This window comes from Cyanistes caeruleus, chromosome 1 (genome assembly GCF_971803275.1).
Source record: "Cyanistes caeruleus chromosome 1, bCyaCae1.hap1.1, whole genome shotgun sequence".
Lineage (NCBI taxonomy): Eukaryota > Metazoa > Chordata > Aves > Passeriformes > Paridae > Cyanistes > Cyanistes caeruleus.
Window position 1 is genome coordinate 31,430,057 of NC_141701.1, and position 22,752 is coordinate 31,452,808.

The window sequence follows — 22,752 nt, forward strand, 5'->3', positions numbered from 1 at the left end:
AAATTTTTGAGCAGGCAAATGCCTCTTCCATTATATATCTACTAGTCAGCCTACTCTTTTTAGCAAGAAAAGAAATTACAGATTTTGCTGACTGATTCTTCAGCAGTGCCAGCACAGGCAGACGCGCATGCAGACCTCAGCTGTGCAAGTTCAACATCCACTTGATCGACACGCGTCTGCCAGCATTTGGCCATTTAAGCAACCATCTCCACTGGGGCCAAGCACATGTATTAATGCTGGCACCTTTGTTATAGGGACGATCACCTTTCCGGAAGATGAGAGCTTAAGTGGAGAAGCAAGCGGTGCTAATGCCTTACACTGCCTTGCTTGTTCCGGCCAAGCCAGAAAATAGAAGTAAAATGCATCAGCCTGTGCCAGCGAACTTGTACACTTTCTTCTCAGCTCTTGTATTTGTGCAAACAAATGGATCTGAATGAAAACTGAAAAATCTGGCTAAAATGGACTTTAAACTAAACCAAAAGCTCAAACCAGTCTTGTGTTCTTCTGAAGAACAGAATGCAGACACATTTTTAAATGTTGGACGGGTGCTAAAGTCTGGGGCACCGTGGCTTTGGTTCATACTACTTTGGTTTTACTCTGAATGCTAAATGACAATAGTTAAGAAGATAGAGACCCTGCAAAACAGTTTTTATTTGAGGTAAGTTCTTTTCATCTTTATTCACTTTAAAAAAAAGCCATAATAAACAAAGAAACAAATACCATTCACAGCCCTAATCTATTACACTTGCAACTAGCTTAATGAATTTTGCATTTTTTTCAACTTAAACTTCTTCATGCTAGTCCTGAAGGTACTTTTTGCGCTTTTGGGGAAATTCCAGAGGAAGCTTCCTTTTATTTAATTTCTATTTTTTATTTTTGAAAATAGTGTTTTCCTGTTGATATCATAATCTAGTTTTCCATACAAGATTGTGTGTCAGAACAAAACCCTTAAAGAGACTAGTTTGTATCACTGTAACTTATCTAGAAGAGCTTGAAATTAGGTATAACAAGATAAATCTCATAATAAACCTTACTGCCTTTCTTTGCATTCTTTGCCCCTTACTATCACAGACAGTTATTCATATTCCTATGATCAAATGCAAAGTCTTACCTTAAACTTATGTCTGCCTAAGTTCTGGCACTTCAAAACTGAAGTAAATTGAAAAGCATTGTCCCTAAGTCTCGCTAAAACTCTAGTTAAAATTGTGTGTTCAATATGAATATAGTTACTGAAACTCAGTCAGATAAAAAAAACAAAAAGAAAATAAGTTAAAAGCAATAATGTAGGGAAAGACACTCTAAAACATCACCAGAGACAAGAGGGTTGGAAGATATTACAGCCTTTTTAAAAATGTAAATCTTTTGGAAATACTTTGGATTTGGAGATGAAAGTCAGAACAATCACTATTCTTCCAAAAGGCAAGAAAATATTACATAAGGATAATACATGCCTATTATGTAGATAATGCCTAGCATCAAAATCAGAACTAGCAGCAAAAACTCTGCATTGCTTTTCCCTTTTTAAGTAAAAAACCTACTTCCATTTTTGTGAGGACAAAAAAAGGAAATATAAATCAAAGGGTAACTTCCAGAAACCATGTAAAACTCCCCATGCAGCCAATGTATGTGATCTTTATCCCACCTAATAGGGCCACTGGATGCCTACCAAAAAGCCCAGCAGAAAAGATTGTTTTCAAGTTGTTTGGCAGTTGGGAGTAGGCAAGAATAAGCAATTAAGTATTTAACTATTTGGTGTACAAAATCCTATCTATTTCCAAAATCATAATTTTATCCTTGTAACTACAACAGCAAGTACCAGCTAACACCTGTTAGGGACCAAGAGAGAACAGAGACTGAGTATTAATGTGCAATCACCGCATGGTCACCATCTCACATCTCATTTCTGTCTAGTGTCCCTGAGTAGTGTCTAGATCTTCACTGAGGCAATTTTTTTAGCTAACGTAATGTCAGTCTGGCATTTTCTTGGAAAAGAAATAAATATTATCATCCTGAAGGGCATAAGAGCCTTTGGGGTACGATGCTGAAACAGGTAAAATAAATAAGAATTATCTTTCTTGTCATAATCATCCATTTACAAAGAAACAAACAAGCAAACTGTAGCTGCAGAGGTGCAAAAAGTGTTTAACATATGTGATCAACTGGGTCATTGTAGTCAGAAATCTTCAAGCATCTGGACCAGCTCTAAGAGTATGAACTGGCAGCACTCAGTGCAGAGTGTTGATACATGTTAGCAGTTAGTGAAAATATGTTTATTTAACAAAGAAAAAGGGAAATTCAATCACCATAACTCTCTGCCAGCAAGGCCTATTTTGGTTAGCAAGTAACTCGCGATATTGCTGTCTCCCCATCAAGACCAACCCAGGCTGGTGTAGCCTAGCCATCTTGGACAAAAATTACCCTCAAAAAGAGGATTTTCATTGCAATATTCCCACAGATGCACCATCAATTGCAAGCTGAGTTGTATTCATCATTTCATGGAGTCTCTGTCCCCATCTCCCACCTGAGCCAAATTCTTTTATTTAGGCGAGAACAGATACACATCAAGAAATCCTTTTCCATCAGAGAGCTAAATATAAATAAAAACTCCAGACGCCTATAGACAAACTACATGTTAGAAATAGACAGTGGAAACAGTGCTGTTTGCATAGGTCTATTGCAGTTGGATTCCCAGATAAACAGGAGGCAAGGAAAATTCTCACAGCACCTTGTATATTGCTGACTGTAATATATGTCCTTGTTGCCTGGATACCTCTAGTGAATTACCGAGCAAGGGTGCGAGTTTTTTTCCTTGATCAGTATTAAATAAAAAAAATCCCAACCTTCTGCTCTATAAGAGGCAGAAGATGCACATGGAAGCTTCCCTTGCCTGTGCCAGCTGAATGCCAGAAAGAGACAAATCGAGCCTTGAGAATTTTAAATCTTGTGGGTTGCCGTGCCACGTTATGAACTAGATCTCATACAATTCATCACCCAAGTTGCAGAAAAAATAGTTCAAGAACTCAAAATAATGAATTCTGTCATTTCCAATAGAAGTGTGAAGGGAGAATTATGAATGAACCTTTTAAAAACACGTATGTGGAGGGAGATTGCCCTTCTACAAAATGAAAGCAGCAGGCTTCTATTTAAATGGCCCAATCCTGAAAGCGAGACCTTTCATTTTCAATTAACTTAAATTGACAATGGAGAAAGGTTTGAAAATGTTGTTGGAGCCTTTCAGTTTGATAGATCTCAGTTCTGACATTACACACACCGTTCTGACCTGATTTTTAGGGTGTGCTGTTTTAAAATTGAGAATTTGAAATGAAAAACATTTGATTCAATCAAAGCTGTTGCAAGACATTTAAACATCTTAATCTGTTCAAAATGAATTTTTGTTATTTTCTTATCATAGTATGCATATAATGCATCATTCATTAAGATATATTAAAACCTAAGAGCCATGCCTTCTCTCAACCTCACATTCTTTTATGTTGCAGCAACACTTTCACTGAGAAATTAAATTCTATTACAGAATATACTATCATGTACAACAAGTAACTATTCACCAGACAAATTAAACCTTTCTTTATATTCTAAGGCACTCTACATCACAAATCTACCATACCAGAGTAATGCTGTTACCCAATATGACATACTTGCTGTCCACCTGACACAACATGGGCAAATCAAACTGATTTTCAGGCTTAATATTAATTCTCAAACACAGAAATGGAGGACTTCTGAAGAGCTAAACAACTTCAATAAATGAAAAAAAACCCAACAAAACCTAAAAAAAATAAATCAGAGAATATTTTGAAAATATTTTGAAGCTCACAGGCAAGAGAAGTGAGGCAGAGAGATCCCTGCATTGAAATAGTCCATTTATCAATTAATACATGTAGTACATTGCCTCTGCTACTTGACAGATGTAAAAGCACAATCTACTTAGCTCAGAACACCCCTATACCAATGAAGTAGTTTTAAATCAGTCATGAATTATTGTTTGTTATAATAGACTAAATTCCCAAATAAACCAAAAACAAAAAAGTTGATGTATTTTCCATCATATGGGTTGCCATATTGCTAGTTTTGAATTTAATCTCTTTCAGAAAGTATCTTTTAATTAATGGCCTGCCAAGAATTAAAGTGTTTAAAGTAAAGTTTGCTTTCTCATCAAGTGGTACTTGATGTACATGATGCAGATCTGCAGATAACACTGATGACATACCAGACCCCATTTTTCCACCACAGGCTTAACAGATGGGCAACATCTTGTACTGTGGAGTCTATATGCCCTTTACATTAGGTCTGCCAGGAAGTTTGAAACCAAAGCCATGTTGAGCTTAAGGACTGAGTTCTGTTCTTGTACTACTCTAGGTTTTGGGAAACTCAGCAGAATCAAACAGGATTTGATTCAGAAATTCAAACCTGGGCAAGCAATACTGGGCCATTATCTTGAGGGAAGGAAGCAGCAAAGACAAGACATGCTTATACAAGGACACTTCTGCTAGGGAATTGGCTTAGCGATAATTTAATTTTGTGGACGAATTAGAAGTAAAGAGCACTAGGCCATCCAAGACACTGGCCATTACAGCTGGGCCACAAGAAACCCATTTTCTTCATTGTACCTTCATGGTAGGAGGAAGGATGGAGGGCAGGAGTAGTTCCATGCCACCTGAAGCTTTTCCCAGTATGCTGCCTAGGAGTACTTACAATAGCCATCTTGGAAATGCAGACTAGACCTCCGCATTGCTCTAGTTTTAAACTTCTGCTACAAAGTACTAAAATTTTGGAAGAGTTACGCCTCTCATTATATGAGGCAAATTGCAGAGAAAGTTTCGCTTTGTGTTAAGGAAACACAAAGTTTGCATTACAGGAAAAGAGTCTAAATGTGTGAGTTGGAAAAGTCAAAGGTAACACCATGAACACAATTACATCATCCTGATCCTTTCCTACATCTGTTTGTTTGTTTGTTTTTAATGCATGCATAAAGGGAGACTTCGGCAGCCTGGTGTCTTTCAGTAGGACAGAGGGGTACAGGACGCAGAGTACTGCACAATGAAAATAGTACTTTCAAAATTCCTTTTTACTCTGAATACTTCAGAAGCTGAAGGATAAGGAGAAGTGTGAACTGAACTACCACTACGCATTTTGTCCCTTTTCCCCTTATCATATGACTATGAAAAAGAAAGAGGAAAACAATGAAATTACAAAAACAGTGTTCATCATTGTATTTGAAAAACACCTGCATATATAAAAATTTTTAATATATTTCCTATATAAGATATAAGAACTTCTTAAGGAATATGGGAAATGACACAGCACTTTATAGTTTACTTCAGCACACAAGAGTCTCGGGGTTTGAAGGCCGTGTAGCATAGTAAGTCTGATTCACTAGCTCAGTTTTAATGAACAATCAATTAACAGAGATTCTGTGTTAAGTTAGTCCACTTTCTTTGTAATATGGATGAGAAATCACAGTAAATCAAAACATGTGCGGCACTTTACAAGGCCTATACAGAGGAAGGTCCAATTAAACATTATAGTTTACTATGGAATAGGATTCACTGTCAAAAAGGTGTAAAGTTGCTTTATAATACTGGTACCATTGTCATCTACTGTCTACTTTCCAAAATACTTGACTATATTGCCCATTTCACGGTACAGGAACAGAAGCTCATCTCCCAGGTGTGACATCTCAAAGTTGGCTTTCATCAAAAATCCCCTGTAAACAGTGCACCTGCAACACTGCAAGATCTGGATCAACCTGCAAAACTCACCCTTGGATTGCTTTGCTTATTTCACGTTTGTATTTTTCTCATTGAATTATTTTCCCGTCAAGTATTTTGGGGCTGTCTAACAAGGCACCCAGCACTGGCCAAAGGGCTACTACTAGCAGATCTCTACAGTAACAATTCATCTGTTGCACGGGTGACCGTGAAGGCGGAGGCGGAGAAATCAATAAGGGAGGCAAAACCAAAAAAGCCTTTAGAAAATGTTCCTAAACCCGTTGCGAAGCCGTGACTTGGGCCGTTGTGGAGCCACAAATGCCAGCACAGCGCCAAGCCGCCGTGCGGCCGGACACGGCGCAGGGGCAGCGCGGCCGGGGCACGGACACGCACACACGGACACGCACACAGGGACACGGACACACGGACAGGGACACAGGGACACGCACTCCCGGGGACACGCACACACACCCCGCCCCGGGGCTCGGGGCTGCGCCCAGTGCGGCGCCTTACCCCGCAACGCCCCTGGAGCCGATAACAGGGACACGTGACCCTGCGACTTAGGAAAAAAAAAATATATATATATATAATTGAAAAATAATAACATAAAATCTCCCCAGACCGGCTGCTGTCCGTTTGGCCGCCAGCTGTGCCGCCGGGCACGTCGGCCCCTCCGGCGCGGCGGGCGCAGCGGGGCTGTCACTGGGCGGCCGCCGGCCCCCGGGAACTTACCGGCGGGGCCGCCCCGTCCCTCGGCCTCCGACGGCGCGGTCGCAGCTCAGGCCGGCGGCATCCCCCGGGCCTCCTGCCTCCCCCGCACCCCCCGGCTCCCCGCGGACGTCCCGGAGCTGGGCTGCGCGACTTGTTTGGTGCGGTGACACCGTTCTCACCATATGCTGAAGAGGGAAAGGAGGAGAAGGAGGAGGAGGAGAGAGAGTATGTGTGAGGGTGAATTAACTTTCCTCAATGGCGACAGAGCAGCAGCCTCAGCCCCAGCATCAGATCGATTTACTAAACAAACTGAAACGTGGGTGGGGACGTTAAACAGTAACCAGCGGCCTCAATGAAAACTGAAAGCTGGTGCTGCCGCCGCCAGCCACTGGCCTGCGCAGCCCGCGCCCCGCCGGCGGGCGGGCCCGCCGCTCCCCTCACGGCCCGGGAGCGGCCGGCGGGAGCCGCGGCGCTGCGACGGGCCTTGGGCCCCGGCCCTGGTGCCCTCGGCCGGCTCCGCGGCAGCGCCCCCGGCCGCTAGGACGGGAAGCGGCCAATGCCCCGCTCCCGCTAGTGTACCCCGCCGGTCGCCCTTGCCTCTGTGACAAAGGCGGGGAAATGTCCCCCAGGCCGCCCTGCTGTCTCCCGCTAGGCGAGGCCAGCGCTCCGCAGCGTCCGAGAGAACGGCGGTGTCCGCGGGGCTGTGCCCGCAGCACCCGCCCGCGGCCCTCAGCTCCCCGCCGTGCTGGGCAGACACACATTTGCGAGCGCCCCGACCTCAAATGTTCCTGTCGCGATGTCGCTCTCATGTCTCCACTGAAGCTGTCACGGGAGGAAAGAAGCCCCCTCTTTTTAGCTCGGTGCTTGACTATGTAAAGAAATGGGACCAAACACGGGGATCCACTGCAAACTCTGGGTTCCCTGCGCTAGAGGCACTTCGCCGGCCTCTTAGAGCTAGGAAGGTGGTGACACGAGGAAGTGTTTTTAAAATAATAATTGCTGTTGTTTTCAGACATTGAACATTCACAGACTCGAAACAATAATTAACGCCTTGCTTATGCTACTACCCGCTCGCACCCACAGAGGCGTTAGGAAGACGGGAAATAATTCAAGGAAGGATGGTGTCTTGTCACTCCAGGTATCATCCGGGGGCACGCTCCTCGGCCGCGTGAAGGGTGGATATTTGGCACAAGTTCCCATTTAAGACCGACGAAAGTCCCAATAAAAAGGGGCTGCCTCGCTGCGGGTGCGTGAACACGCTTGACATCCGTACCCGCATACCCGTGTCAGTGATTTAACGACGCTCTCACAGGAGAGGGACTGCACGGGCTCTACACAGGAAGGAGATTGGAAAAAAAAAAAAAAAATATGAAAAATGTTCTCTTCCTCCAGTCTCTGAAAGCGGCCGGTGATTGATTGGTTTCCCCAGCGAGCAGATCAGCGGGTTTCCTCTACTTTCTTACCGGCGGCACCTTGCCATGCTGTTGGATCTCGTTAAGATGGGCAATTCCTCATTTCCAGAATTTGCCCGTGAAAACTCTGGATCCGGTTTCTAGGGGCTTTCGATTGTCCCTTGAAGGGAACAAAGAGAATTTTGCTTGACAATCCACTCCCCCCCCCGCATTATAAAACATTAATAATCACTGGAAATAATTGTCCAGATAGCCACAAGGAAGGTGTAAATACATCCAAAGCCCTCCAGTGTTGTTTCAAAGGTGGTTTTTGAAAGGCCAATAAAAGTGGCCGAGGAAGACTTGTTTCTGAGGAGTTCTTGCCCATCTTCTGCCGCAGATAAAATACTGCAGGCAAGGGCAGCACTGACAGTGAAATAAACGTTACTGCTGCTGGCTCCAGCGCGCCTCGGAGCAATCCGCAGGCACAAATAGCCGGCTTAAAAAGTGACTGTCACTTACGTGAGGGTTGTTTTTTACCTTTCTTAAGAGAATCTCGGGCATATGCCATGAGCTAATAACCAGTTTTCTTAGACGAATAAAGAGGATGCGTCGGAGTTTCTTTGCTGTCTTAATTAAAATAAAGTTAGCACGCTAAAGCCATGTGGTCATCTGAGGCAACTGTAACTTGCATCCAGATTCGGGTGTATTTGATGAGGGGTGGGGGCGATGGAGAAGGGGGTCAAGACGTTTTGATTCCAGAGCTTTCAGCGTATGCAAACGTTATTATTATTCTTTCTGCGGGAAAGGTGCTGCTTTGTTCCAAAAGCAAATAGCTTGCAGAAGAGTAAATGGAATTTCTTTCCTGTGAGGGGAATATTCACGCGTATTTCTCATCACATAAGGCCACATTTGATTTAACCTTAATGTAACTAGTGGTTTTCATTTCGACTTCAGCGTTTCCTTAAATGGCTTTTATGAAGTGGTTGCCTCTTATAGTTACCAACGTTTTTGAGGAAGAGTGGGGTGCGGCAGAGTCCCTTGGTGATCACTTCGCAGCCAGTGCTACCTCTGAAGCAGCATTTTCACGTGTCACGTCCACGATTAAATCATGCGACCGCCCTAAGAGCCGCGGTAGCTGTAAATTGCCCCAGCGCCCATGGCCGGGAACCCTTCCCGCTTCCCTCAAGGGCGGGGGCTCCCGCCACCTCCAGTCCTCCCTCCCTCTGTTGGGGATGGGGCACCAAGACACTAGGGCAGCGGCCACATCCTTCTCGCATCTCCAAAAGCACCAGCTGGGCCATCGGAGGCAGGAGATACCGCTTTTTCTCTCCACATCTCTCCATAACTACACCCCGGGGAGCAGGGCTGGGAGACGGTGCCGAGGGGAGAAAACCCACGAAGCCTTTTACAGCGGAGATAACGAATATTTCCAGGCGCTGACCTCAAGGGAAAAGTCCCAGACAGTATGATCTCTGTGCCATTTTGAAGAAGCCCCTCTAATCACTTGGCTGCCTCTGGCTGTGTCCGCAGACACCTGCTGGGCGGCTGCCCGCCGGGCTGCGGCCGCCGGCATAGCCCCCTCGTTCCAGCGGGGCCAGCGACCCCCGCCACGGGCGAGCAGCCCGGCACGCTCCCGCAGGGCAACATCTGCGAGGGTCTGCCCTTCCCGACCTGCTCCCAGCAGCGTTTGTCAACCCCTCGCCTGGCACTTTATTCAGGGAAGAAACAAGGGGAGCTGGTGGAGCTGCCTCTGCGGGCGGCGGGGCAGGGGCTGGGGTGGGAAGCGGGCGGCCGCCCATCGCGGCAACCCGCCCGGTCTCCTCTCGCTTCGTTCCGGTATCATTAACCTGCGGGTGAAGCAACTGTTTGTGTGCCCTCTCTCCCTCCCCTGGGCTGCTTTTTTCCCTGTTACTGATCCATCCTTCGTAAATCATTTATGGGGAACTAGGCACTTCTCTCCTCGCAGGAGCTTCCCTTGAAAAACTTTCCCATCTTAAGGCAAGCGCCTTTCCTTTGTTATCACGAATAATTGATAAAGGACCCCAACGTTCCTTCAAAAACCATCTAAACGGCTGCCGGGAACTATAGTCACTTGGGGTCACGGGGTGCTCCTGCCTTTAAAAGCGCAATACAGGAAACGATCAGGACCAAACCGGTTTAAAGAAACAGATAGTTTTATGTGGTTACATGAAACCATAAATGGGAAACGCGGTCTAATTTTACAGGTTCTGGTATCGAGCGTTCAAGCTGACTTCTGCAGAGCCCTTTCCCCCTCCCTCTGATCAGAGAGCACCTGGCATTCTGTACTAAGGTTTCTGGGTTTTGTTGCTTCGAAAAACAGAGTGAAAGTGCATTGTTCAAAAGAAAAAGAAAAGCCGTAAACCTCTTAAAACTCTAAATCGTCAGATTACACCGGCACCACGCGGCTGTGAACCTATTTCAAGGGCTGCATTAGAGACTGGTTTCTTTAGAGGTTCCCTGGCTAAACTATTAATTGTCAGGATTTCATGAAAGATTTGCAGACTTTACAATCATTTATGATCCGTGCAATAAAAACTCGGAGATATGGGCACACTGGTTCAAGGTGTAATGCAAAGATGTATTAGGTGCCCTTGGCAACTATCTGTGGGTGCTGTTTGTGTTCTCCGAACACGCCCTTCGCTGCAATGAACATTTCTGAAAACCGCGGGTTGGGTTGTTCATTTCCAGAGCTCTGGAGGTTCACACAAAAGAGCTATAGATTTCAGGCAGGGGAATCGAATGCTTGGAAACTCATTCTAGTCCCCCGAAGAGTTCAAATGCAAGTGAGATAATTACCCTTGACGAAAAGTAAACTTCGAGGGAAAATATATGCCTTTCCCCCTCGTAAATTAAAAGCCCGCCAGAGAGTAGGTGTGAGTGTTCAGCGCCGCAGTGCTCTCCTGACCCCCATCCAGGCGGAGAGCACATTATTGTCCGCCACAGCAGAAGGCGGAGAGGAACCCCTCGAATCCCAAGAAAGACACCTCAAAGGGTATCGCCAGCCCTCCGACGATATCCTATTTAGGAGCCTCACAAGCGAGCACCCCAGGCATTTTAAAGATTATCCCCCTAAAGATCTTTGAAGATTATGCTAATGACTGCGGATTACACGAGTTTACTGGCAGAGCGGCCGAACAAAACCCGCCTCGTGGCGGCTGCCCGCGGTCATTTTCTGCCTCTCTTTAAAGATGATTTGCGCCTCCCTCCCTCGGCCGTTCCCCTCATTAGCAGCGGAGGGAGGCGGGAGGCGCGGGGGGCTCCCGCTGTCCCGCTCTGTCTGTCGCGGGGGGGCTGCGGCGGCGGGGTGTGCCGGGCCGGGCCGGGCCGGGCCGGGCCGGGAGCGCCGCAGGTACGGGGGAGCCGTGCGAGACCCAGCCGTGCCATCTAGCGGCGCCGGGCCGCGCTGGTCGCCGCCTGCCGCCCGGCACCTGCTGCCCGCCGCCGCCCGGCCGCCACCGCCCCCGGCACCGGGAACGGGGAGGCCGCGGCGGGAGCCGGGGAGGAGTTCCCAGCCCGCAGCCTGTAAGGCAGAAAGTGGGCAAAATTCTGCCAGCGTGTGCCAGGTGTTACACGCGAGGCGCCCCACTTATGGCAGGGGGAGAGGAAACGATGGGCAGCCGAAAGGTTTGACGCTGCCTGAATGCTTCGTTCATCCCCGGGTCCACCCCACTCCCCATCTTGACCCTTTCACTACACGAACACATGGATGGCTAAGAGCCAGGATCTCCTTCCCGTTTACTCCACCTGACTCATGTCAGTGGTTCGTTCCCCGGAAAATGCACCTCCTCTGGTCCTGCAAATAAAGGGTGTGTAGCACATCACCATCATCTAGTGCATTGTCATTAACACACCTATAGTGAATGTCTGAGAGCATGAATCATGTTCACCGTGTTTGTTTTTCTGATTAAAAATCATGCCAGGCTAAAGCAGGAGTAAAGGCTTGGAAGCACAAATGCTCCATTGATGTAATGAGAATACATATAATGAAAATGATTCCCCAACTGAAGACAGTAGCTGCATATTTGGAGATACAGTTTTGATCCTGTTGCTAACCCCAAAACATATTCATAATATACCGTATGCAAATTAGGATTAGTTTCCTTTCCTCCAAAATACAACCAAGAAATGCATGCATGAACAAAAGATGAAAGGTAAAACATTTCATAGTTATTGCAAATACTTCAACATGTCATGTGTAAAAGCACTGGTCATAACAGATCACCTGTCTAAGGATTTGATGCTTGGTATTTGCATGTGGAGTGTGTTGTTCTGTAATTATTTGATGCTTGTCATGTGATTTAGAATATACCTCATGCTTACCTACAAAAGCAATCAAAAGGATGAATGTGCATGGCAATTTTAGCATGGGTATGTATCTGCGAGTCTACGTGGTCTGTGCAATATGGGCTACTCTGAAATGATCCTAACTCAAGTGGAGACTTCTCCCTCTATGAATAGGCAGTAGTTGTGTTAGACCACCTGCCTGTTGATACCGGGAAATACGTTGGAAACTGTAGGATAGGTGAGCAGAGAACATTGCTGTTGAAAGAGATTTGAATGGTACTGATACTGATGGAAGAGAACATAACAAAAATGAAACTGGCTGCAAGAGAGATTAACAGGATGAGCATACATCTGATACATAATTTGTACACATAATAGTTCCAGCTCATTGATTCAGTTAGAGGAGATTGAATTCAAAATGTAGGCATGGAAAAAGAAAATTATCTTTTACTGATAAGTGAGTATAATTCACACTGTGTGTACTGCTAAACAGTGTGTACACATTGATATTGACAATGTAGACATGGTGTATGAAAATCATCTTCTGCTGAGCGTTGGGAATAATGCAATCTCCATGACATCAACTGATGAAAACTTCTGTTTTCAGTCAGGCTCCATGGGTAAAAAGCACCCAAGAAGTCTAATGAACTTTTTAAGAAATTCCATTTCTTTGTTAATAATGATGGTTAAAACTAAGTGGTCTGTCTGGGCTATTTTTATGCTCACAATGATTCAGAGAAGACAAGAAAATTCAATTTTGCCTAGGTCCTAAAGTTTCCAAGATTGTTTTATAGCATTCCAGAGTATTTTTCTCTTGGCACTGAACTTAAAAAATTGCAGAATAGGTTTGGAGCCCATTTGGGTGTTTAATTGGTTTTTTTTTAAATTGACTTTTTCCCTTTGCAAATCACCACCTTTTAAATGGAAGCACAGATTCATGGCAATACTCATGGTTTTATTTACTTTTCTTAGTATTCCCTCACATTCTCCTTAATCCATGCAAACCACAGTGATTCATCTTCAGTTGAAAAGCAGTGCTTTAGGAAAACCTCTCCAGCTCCTTCCCGATGCTTTCAGTTGAACTGGTTGTACTTTAACCAATTCAGCACTGTTGACTCAGAAGCACATGCTCAGGTCTTCAGTGCGGAAGGTCCAAGTCTTGGCCACAGGAGCTGAGGCTGAAGGGCCAGAGCCTGGTGAGTGCTAAAGAACTTGGCCAGTCCCACCTTTGCTCCAAAAACTTCTTCTTAGGTTGCCCACCAGCTACCTTAAAGCTGCCAGTTCCTCACATCTGCTGCCAACTGTGTCAAAATTACTTCTGCTCGTTTCCTGTAGATGATTCTAACAGTACTGGGCGTGCATGCAAGTTATGATAGCTCTGAGCAGGAGGTATAATGTTCAAAACACAGATCAAAGGAGGGCTGGAAGCTTGCAGCAGAAGGTAAGTGGCTGTATTCTGGGTTAACTACATTGCTGGAGATGTTGAAGGCATAAAAGCTAGATGATTTTTAAGGTTCGTTCCAACCCAAGCCTTTGTATTACCTTAGTCATCCCTGACATCATCTTCCTGAGGAGAAGAATCTCTGTCTATATTCAGGTTCTGAAGTTATCAAATCCAGAAAGGGCAGGCTCTTTTATATGTACCTCAGCCTTTCATGCAGTCATAAAACTACTGGAGCTATGAAGAACCCAGGGAGAGCAGTGATTCATGTGTATTCCTCATACTCTGTACAGAGCTCAGCAACATTCAGTACACATGACCAAACTCTACTGTGTTCAGATTTATGTTAATAATATGAGCCTATTTTTATTTCTAAGGTAATAAAAATGGAGAAGAATGGCATTTTGGCATTTCAGTTGTTATTTTTAAGACTGCTGTTTAACATAGTTTGGGATTAATACTCCACATTTTAATTTACAGAGAGAACCATGTGAAATAATACAACCTCCCTTAAGTATAACCTAGAATATCATTGAAGTATGAGCATTCTTACATTCTAGACAGTGAACTTCAATTTGTCATTTATTTAAATGTTTTGCATGAAACTAAAAGCTTAATAAAGAAAATGTAAAATCAAACATCATTTAAGGTTGCAAAGAGACAATATATTTATTTACTAAATAATTTGTAAAATTTAGTCATTAACTCCATGAAATGTGGTCACCTTTAAAATAACTGCACTTCATAAATTATATCACACCATATAAAGTAATATTGTTAATTTTCAGTGTATTTTCTCATACTGATTTGTACACAGGCATTTTCTTTCATGCAATGGGAAAGATTGATGCATGTTTTTGCTGGCCTGACAGTAGGATGTTTTAGTGAAGTGGTCAGATTGGTTTTTCCTAGAAAGCTTGTATGTGGTTTAGTGCATGCTAACATGGGTGAATTTGGCAATATCCACCTTTTCCTGTTGGTTAGAAGAAATGAAACACATCAAACTCGTTACAAGATAGCTGTTTTAAGAGTTACTGCCTGCCTCTTTAATACAAAAGATGCAAACCAAAAGAAGCATGCTGGGAAAGAGTACTTTGAAAGGAAATTTTCTCCCCAGTGTGGAATACATTGGATGCTCTGAGAAAGAAGTCCTTGGGAAACAGCTGCTTCGCTATTGTCTCTGTGACCATCATCACAGAACAGCTGATTTGTTTTTGAGGGATGATCTATATACAGATTTATACACTTGTTTAGATGTACTACTTCCTTTGCTTTCTCAGTAGACTTATTGTGTGATATTTTGCCAAGTTTCTAGGCTCCCCGTGTTCCATTTACTTATTCATACACCTAGTGTAATGGGATGTTCCTCATGTTGTAACAAACAGAACTTCTGGAGAGAAGGCCAAACTCACATAGGAAAGGAAGGAGGCTTCAGACTCCCTAAAGATTAAACAGCATGCTCCACAGGGTCTAGCACAAGAATTCAGTGCTACAAAGCATTAATGGAAGAAAATCCAAGACATATTTTTTCAGGTGCTTGATGCAAACCATATGCACTGGAACCAGGGCCTATGTTGCATTTTAGCTACCGGTGTATACCAGATTCATCTTCTGTTATTGTGTTTGAGCCTCAGGGCTGGAAAATGTGTACTATGAAGTGAGCTAAAGACTTTCTTCTCTATTGGAAGCATCTCTTCCTGGTACCATTCATCATACAGTGTTGTATGAAACCAGGAAGGGGATTCAGAAACATGAAACTTAAATGAGCCCTATGACTGAAGAAGGTATCAGATGAAGCTTCTTGAGAAATCTCATTTTCAAAAAGTCTCTTATCCTGACTTGTAAAGGGACAAAAGTGACCAAAATGATTTACCACACTGAATAGGCTTGCCAAAAGAAGCTCTTTTAAGGGGAAACAGCTATTTATATGCTTTAAAATTACTGCCACTGTTCAAACAGGTAAATTTACACCAATTCATTTCTATTCATGTTTCATCTTGCTTTTGAGAGAGTAAAAATGTGTAGCTGAAATACATGTATGCAGTCCTTTTGTGGTCCTTAATTACAAGAGTTGTGCTAATCACAGAGGCTGAACACCTGTATATGCACATAGCAATTGGAAGAGTAAATTTTTCAGTAGATGAATCTTCTTCTGTGCTTCAATTCAAAATACCTAATTGTAGTTTTAATACTTCATAGAAAGAAACAGAGAGAAATTATCTTTCTTCAGTTTTTTTTCCTTTGCACGTAAGAATTTTAGCAGTTTGAATTCCAACTCTCTACAGTAGTTTATGCAGCTTGTATTTTGTGAGAGTGAGTAAAATGTAAACTCTATTTTATTTCTCTGTAAATGTCAGGAGAGTATAAATCAATAATAGAGTGGTAACTGTGCAATTAACTCCTGTCACCCCTGTACCTTCACATTAGCATCACTGAGAATGATCTTACCCTTTCAGTGACCTCAGTAAAAGCAATAACATCCTTTTCTGCTAAAGTTAATTTTTTTAAGTGAACTTAAAGCTCCTGAAAGGTGATAGATTGACAATCCTGTAAAGTGAAGTTCCTTATTTGGTCATTGACTATGGGTAGTATGTAATTCCACAAATTATCTAGTGATCCAACCCTGTCCCAGAAGGATAAGAATGGAGTCTGGTACTTCTTCTTTCACCCATTTCATTGAGGCATCACAACTTGGATGTCAGTTGTCAGGGTAGTTTCTGATGCAGTTGCTGTCAGTTAGCAAGCAGAGTTGGAATTCCAATTCATTTTCATTTGCTGTAATCACTCTTGACAGAAGGTAGATGGCCACCACAGACACACAGTTGTAGGTTCTGTATCCTATCCCCTAAGATGCTTCATTTGCAGAATGGCACCTAATAGCAGTTCAAAATGCATCAGGAAATCCTTGGAACAACTAAGAAACCTAAATGCAATGTAATAACCTTCTGTCAAGCTGGTAGTAAGATTCTGAAAGCTAAAGCTTTGAAAGCTTTATGCATTACTGGGGAAAATAAAGAAAATTCAGAAAACAGGCAAGTGCAAGATAATTTAATTACTCTCACAAGTGTATTTTCATGTATTGATTTTACATCATATGATAGTACTAATCAAGTCTGTGTGTATTTGCCAGAATTCTGAAAGGTAATGGCACTCTGAGCCTTCAGAGTACAAGGATTTTCACTTGTCCCCTCTACCACAAATCTCGACCAAAAAGAGAAATGTTTCTGTGCCTTTCTCTCTCTCTTGTCTAAAAGGAAAATTTCCTAATGTGTTCCAGGCCAGTCTGGATGGCTCTGTGAGCAGCCTGATCTAGTTGATGCTGTCCATTACCTTTAAGTTCCTTTCTAACCCAGACTGTTCTTTGAAAATATTGAAATGCATCCCTGTTTCAGGGTACAAGCAAATAGACAGAAAATATGAACTGTTCTGATTCACCACCAATAAGGGAGTCAGATATGAAGGTATAACCATGCCAGGATTCACCCTTTGGTGGTTGAAGGGTTTTTCTTTCCCTGAATGCAGGTGCAGTGGGACATCTGAAAAGCAATTTAAATGGCCTCTGTTTCTGATGTATCTCTTTGTAGATGTACTTCTGTATTTTTATGTTCACATGGACCATATCAGACTGCACAAAATAAGTTCCCCTTTTCTTCTCCATGAGTGATGTAGCTGCAACCAGCAAAGAGCCTGTCTTCTGCTTTCTGGCCCAAGAAAAGAGTTTCTCTCTAGTTTTATGGGGAAGGTGAGGGGGTTTATCTCTCATTTCAACCTTCTTTGGGGGAAAAAAAAAAAAAAAGGTACAACCAATGGAGTATTTAGAAGGAGCAAGTTTAGGCCTTTGGACTCTGTTTACACTAAGAGATGTGGATAAGACAGGAGTTAAGGGTCCTACTTATTTTCCTGTGGTTTTATAGGGAGGAAACCTGAGAGGTTGGGATACTGTACATAGTTATCATCGTTGTAGGATTCCTGTTATAATCAAGTCCCACTGTTTACTTTACAGTGAGCTGTTCATTGCAGCTCTCTTAAGACTGAGCCTGGCCCTTTGAAATGTGACAGGGGTCTCAAGATTTGGAGCAGAGGATGATGGAATTCTTTTAAATGTTGCAGGGACTTATAGGCATATCTTTCATTTAAAGTGTTGAAGGATGTGTTTCCAGCCCTTGAGATAGTTTTAAAAAGATTTTCCCTTTGTCTTAGTATAATATTTTCTTATCTGGGGTAAGTGCAGTTACCTAGATTGGAAAATGTAGTGCCAGGTTACATTGATGGTTTCCTGTGGAATGCCTGTCTGGGCTGCCTTCAAGACATTTGCATATGGGGCATCTCTTCTTACATTTAAATTCAACTGCTCCCCAGTATGCTATCTCATTAATTGTACAGTGGAAAAAAGAGGAGAACACTGTGACCTGTGTATGTGTAGTACTTAGTGAGAACCTAGGGAATTATTTAATGAATTAAATCACTTCAGATATTTCTTCTACATTCTTGAATAGCCCACCAGATCCCATATGCTTTTAGAAATTGCTATAGGGCTCAGGTGGTCACTCATTAGCTATAATGTCACTTAATTTCTTCCATCTTTATGCTGAAAGTACCTTCAAATAAAGCTTGACGGCATAATTCTCCATGGTCATAATTAACAAATGAGGCAGAGGTGGGACAGGAAGCCACATGTGAGTGCAGAAGAGATCCATGTTGGTGGCAGACATCACGGTGTTTACCCAGTAGCAGCAAGGTAGAGGATTCAGCTGTCATTGGCAGTATTCCCTGCAGGGACAAAGGTAATGTTAATTAAAATTCACTATGTGCAAAAGGGCCATTCCTAATGAACATGTACTGATGAGATGTTTAGCTGTGCCTCTTGCATCTTCAGATGATTCATCTTCAGAAAGCATTAGAAATAGCTTTCATGAAAGATTTCTATTCCCAGGAAGGGTTGTCAATTTTCCTGAAGGATTTCAGTCAGTACCACTGATTTCTATGTGGAACCACACAGTGATAGGCAGAGCACACTGAAGTAGAAAGTGTATTAAAAGTACTGCTATTTTGCAAGAAAGATCTGGCTTGAGTTTCTGAGAGGTGTTGTCACTACTCAGGAGTCAGAAAGCTTCTCCCTTCTTTCCAGCGAGTCATGGGAGGTGGAAGAGATGGCCTCCAGAGGTCTCATCCAACCTCACATGTTCTATGAGTCTATGATAATTTCTGCATTTCTGTGAAGGAAAACTAGTATGATAAATATGTATGAGCAGAAATGAGTTAATTTTATGTGAAATGTAATATTGCCAAAGTCAATAGCAAGATCCCTTTTGCCTTCGAGGGAAACAAAATGACTTTTGTTTGTGGCGGAATGCGATTTTTTTGCACTGAACCCTTTAGAGAATGTACAGACAAACACTAACATTCAATTGTAACAATTGTTTATCATAACTCCGCCCTGACATGTAATGACAGCCATAAGAATGGTTTAACTTACGGATCTTCTGTAAATACTTGCTCTGGTTCAACACCAGGTCATATTGCAGCCAAAGAATCCTATTACATCTGTCTTAATCTTTTTTTGCTATGGCTATGAAGCTGTCCTCAGAGCAAGACCAGACCAAGTCTTGCAGCACATTCTTGGACCCCACATTCCAGGGTGTGACTGTTGTGTTTTCAGGGCAGAGATCTGCAAGGCTGCTCAGCATAACCCTCCTGCAGAGCAGCCTAGAGTAGTGACAGGCTTCAGTGAGTCTATGCATGTGAGAAGGCAAGAAATCTTCATTTGTCTTTTCCGGTGTCTAAAGGGGGCACACGAGAAAACTGGAGAAAGACTTTTTAAAGGGCCATGAAGTGGCAGAACAAGGGGGAATGGCTTTAAAATTAGGGAGGATAGGTTTGGTTTAGATATTTGTAAGAAACTCTTTGCTGTGCTGGGGGTGGTGAGGCACTGGAAGATGTTGCCTGGGGAACGTGGTCTAGCAGAAGGTGTCCCTGCCCATGGCAGGGGTGGGTTGGAACTACGTGGTCTTAAAAGTCCCATCCAAGCCAAACCATTCTATGAATAGTAATTGGGTCTGATATCTACATATCAGCTGGTATTATTTACATAACCAAATGCAGTCAGGTGCTTGGCAGCTACCAAAATTCAGTGTATTCATGCAGCGCCTGAGAGAGTCTAACAATTCTAGCTGCGTGCCCTGGTATTCCTTCTCACCCTGCTGAGTGTTCTGTAAAAGTCTAGACACAAGGATGTAACCTAAGCAGTGAAATGAGCTTGTTTATTACGGTTGTCAGTGTTTTAGACAGAATTTTAGGATTCAGCTTTGCAAAAATAGCGTGAAGCCTGACGGAAAACCTTGTCACTCTTAAAGAAGATATGCAAAGTCACTGTCAAATGGGGCGTTTTGATCACCTGCCTTTCTCACTGTGAGCGCTAGATGGCCATCTGGCCTTTTTCTTCTTGCCATGTTAAACCTTAATTACGATATAGCCCCTGTGGTGTTCTAAATGACTGTAAATAATATCACATTAGGAAATTATTCAGGAAAATTTAGCCCACGTTAGACTGATTGCATCAGGGTCAGAAAAACACAATTTTTTATTGCACCTGATAACTTCACCCTGTGGTCTGTAAGAGGTGTAGTAAAACTAATTTCAAAAAATATATTTTTATGGAGAAAAGTAAATTCTCTGATAAAAATCCCTAAGTGACATTTCAAGGTACATTCTGGTGTAACATACCTTATCTGGTGTAACATACCTTATTTCTGTGAAGTAAGTCTGCTGCATGGTATAGGTGAATGCTCACAAATCTTTTTGGTGGCAGTCCCTAAATTAAGAGGCATTTCATATCTATCAGACTATAAAATGATCTGAATGCCATGAATAATTTGCATCCACGAAGCATAGAAATCTTTGAGAAAAAAGTCACATTAAACAAAACTGTTCAACATCCTCATATATAACTCTAGGACAAGGTTTGCTTTATTATTTTACAATGCATGTCTTCTTTTTTAATTCTTCAGATTCATTTGTAAAAGTTGAATAATTGCAAAGGATTTGATAGAAATCATTATTTTTCTCACATTTCTGTAGAACCAGTATAATTTTCTCTCATTGAAAAGGCAGTATGGTTCCTAAATTTCTAGTAACAAACAAGACCCACTAGTAGTTCTGTTTTCAACAGGGCCTTTGACTTCCACAGGTTGAATAAAGTTTTTACACATTATTTTCTTATCCCATGCTTTCTATCTTTGATAGAAATAGTAGAAATTTTCCATCATCTGGTTTTGGTTAATTTTACAGTAAGAGAGAACCTTTATGAAAATGGTAGATCCTTTGCCCACTGAAATTAAAGCAGAAATGACTAAAAAAACCTTATATATAATTTGAAAATACCCAATAAGATATAAAGTAACATCTATCTCTAGAATTATGTGTTGAAATTCTCTTTCTCTCTTATAATTAGACATTTCAAGAAACAACAACCACTATTTATTTATTTATAGAAAATCTGCTGTAGATTCTGGAACAACCTATTGAATTTCTTTGATATTACCTAGATCACTATACAAATAAGAATTGTTTAATAATAAGAATTATTTAGTTTTTTTAAAACTGAGTTTAAATTGTTATCCTTGTTTATGCAGAAGATGTGTACATGTTTTGTGACTTCTTTGGCTGCAAATTAATTTAGATAGGCTTTTATTGGCAAAGCAACATAAATTCTGGCATTACTATGTGGGATTAAATATTCATTTCTTATTTAGGATACTGCTGGTTACCTATATGAAATACCATCAAGATGTGAGATCTTTATGTTCTGCCCAAAGATTTGAGACACATATTCTAAACAGTTTTCTGGATTTTAGGCAGATGGCTTGTCCTTCGTTTATGTTAGCCTTGAGTGGTGGATCTTTATTGGCCATAAATTTCTGGCACTCTTATAGTGCAGCTGCTTCATGTTTAATATTTGGATGGCAGAATGCTCAATAGTATTGAAAGCCAAGGAATTGGATTTGAGTTTAATGCACTGCTTATTACTCTCAAAGAGCTATTTATTTCAGGGGGGATCAACTATGTATGAGGGCTCTTATATCAAACAGATGAGTAGTTCTTTGCTGTAGATAGGACAAATCCTTCTTTTAAAATCTTCAGGTCATATACAATGCTACCCCAGGTAGTTCCCATTACCTTCTTATGGGTAGGTCTGGATTCTTATATTTGGCTTTTTCTCAAAATGTGTTTGGCAGCTGTGAGTGGCTTTCAGATTCCAACACATTTCAGCAGGCAACTCTAACCTGGTCCTTTTTGCATGCTGATTCTACTTATAGTAGAAGGATGGCCTAGATGGCCTCCTGAAGTCCCTTCCAACCTGAATTATTCTCTGATTCAGGAATTTAATTTGTTTTCCTGAAATGCATTTTGAGGCTCTTAATGACTTCCTACCAATTCCTACCTTTTCTAACTGATTTTTCTGCCTGTTCTGGGAGAAAGCTGAAGAAATGGTTTCTATGCACCAGGCTCAATAACAAATGCAATGTCATTTGCAGACATAACCTTGCAGTAGACTGTAGGTAGATTATTGGTGAGTGAGTGGTAGTCTTGAGTAAATCCTTCATTCAGAAATTTGATTAAGTATACAGATTTTCTACTCTTGGTCACCGTAAGTGTTGTATGGAAGTTAAGGATGCTTGATAACACAGAAATAAACTGAACTGTCAGGCATCCCTCCTTGCAAAACTTGACAATTAAATGTAACTAATGCAAATGTGCTCAAATTTCTTTCAGGAACTGTGTTCAGTAAAGTTGGACTATGCTAGAACTTCACCAGAGCTCTGTTACTAAATGATCTCTGATTGCTCTATTGGGTCAACTGTTTCCAGGACTGGCTGCTTGAGAAAGAAGCTCTCTAACAATCTATGACAGGCACTGTACTGTCAAACATAATGACTTCTAGAGGGTAGAATTAACTGCTTGCTGACTTCCAAGGTCATAACTTTTCCAACTGTATATTCTTTGGATAGCTTGTCAGAGAGATGAGTATTGTAAACAAATTTGCCAGATCCCTGTTTCTGTTTCAAAGTTCTTAAGGACCTTTGGAAAGGCACCAGCACGTCCAGCAGCCTTCTATAGGATAATATCAGCAAGTCCTTGTTTTATCTCCTCTACTGGAAAGGCGACTGAAAAT

At 42.3% G+C, this 22,752-nt stretch overlaps 1 protein-coding gene across 4 annotated transcripts in view; it reads right to left on the reverse strand.

The window, feature by feature from the left end:
* HNF4G (hepatocyte nuclear factor 4 gamma) overlaps positions 1-6,854 on the reverse strand; it is a 62,053-nt gene extending 55,199 nt beyond the window's left edge. For 2 of the 4 annotated variants that reach the window (XR_015285517.1, XM_086884381.1), the window contains exon 1: positions 6,462-6,521. The gene's annotated coding sequence lies outside the window, so the exon portion shown is untranslated. Of the gene's footprint in view, positions 1-6,461 lie in introns of all 4 variants that reach the window. The other 2 variants (XM_086884361.1, XM_086884370.1) reach the window with 2 other exon arrangements.
* Positions 6,855-22,752: the final 15,898 nt, after the last annotated feature.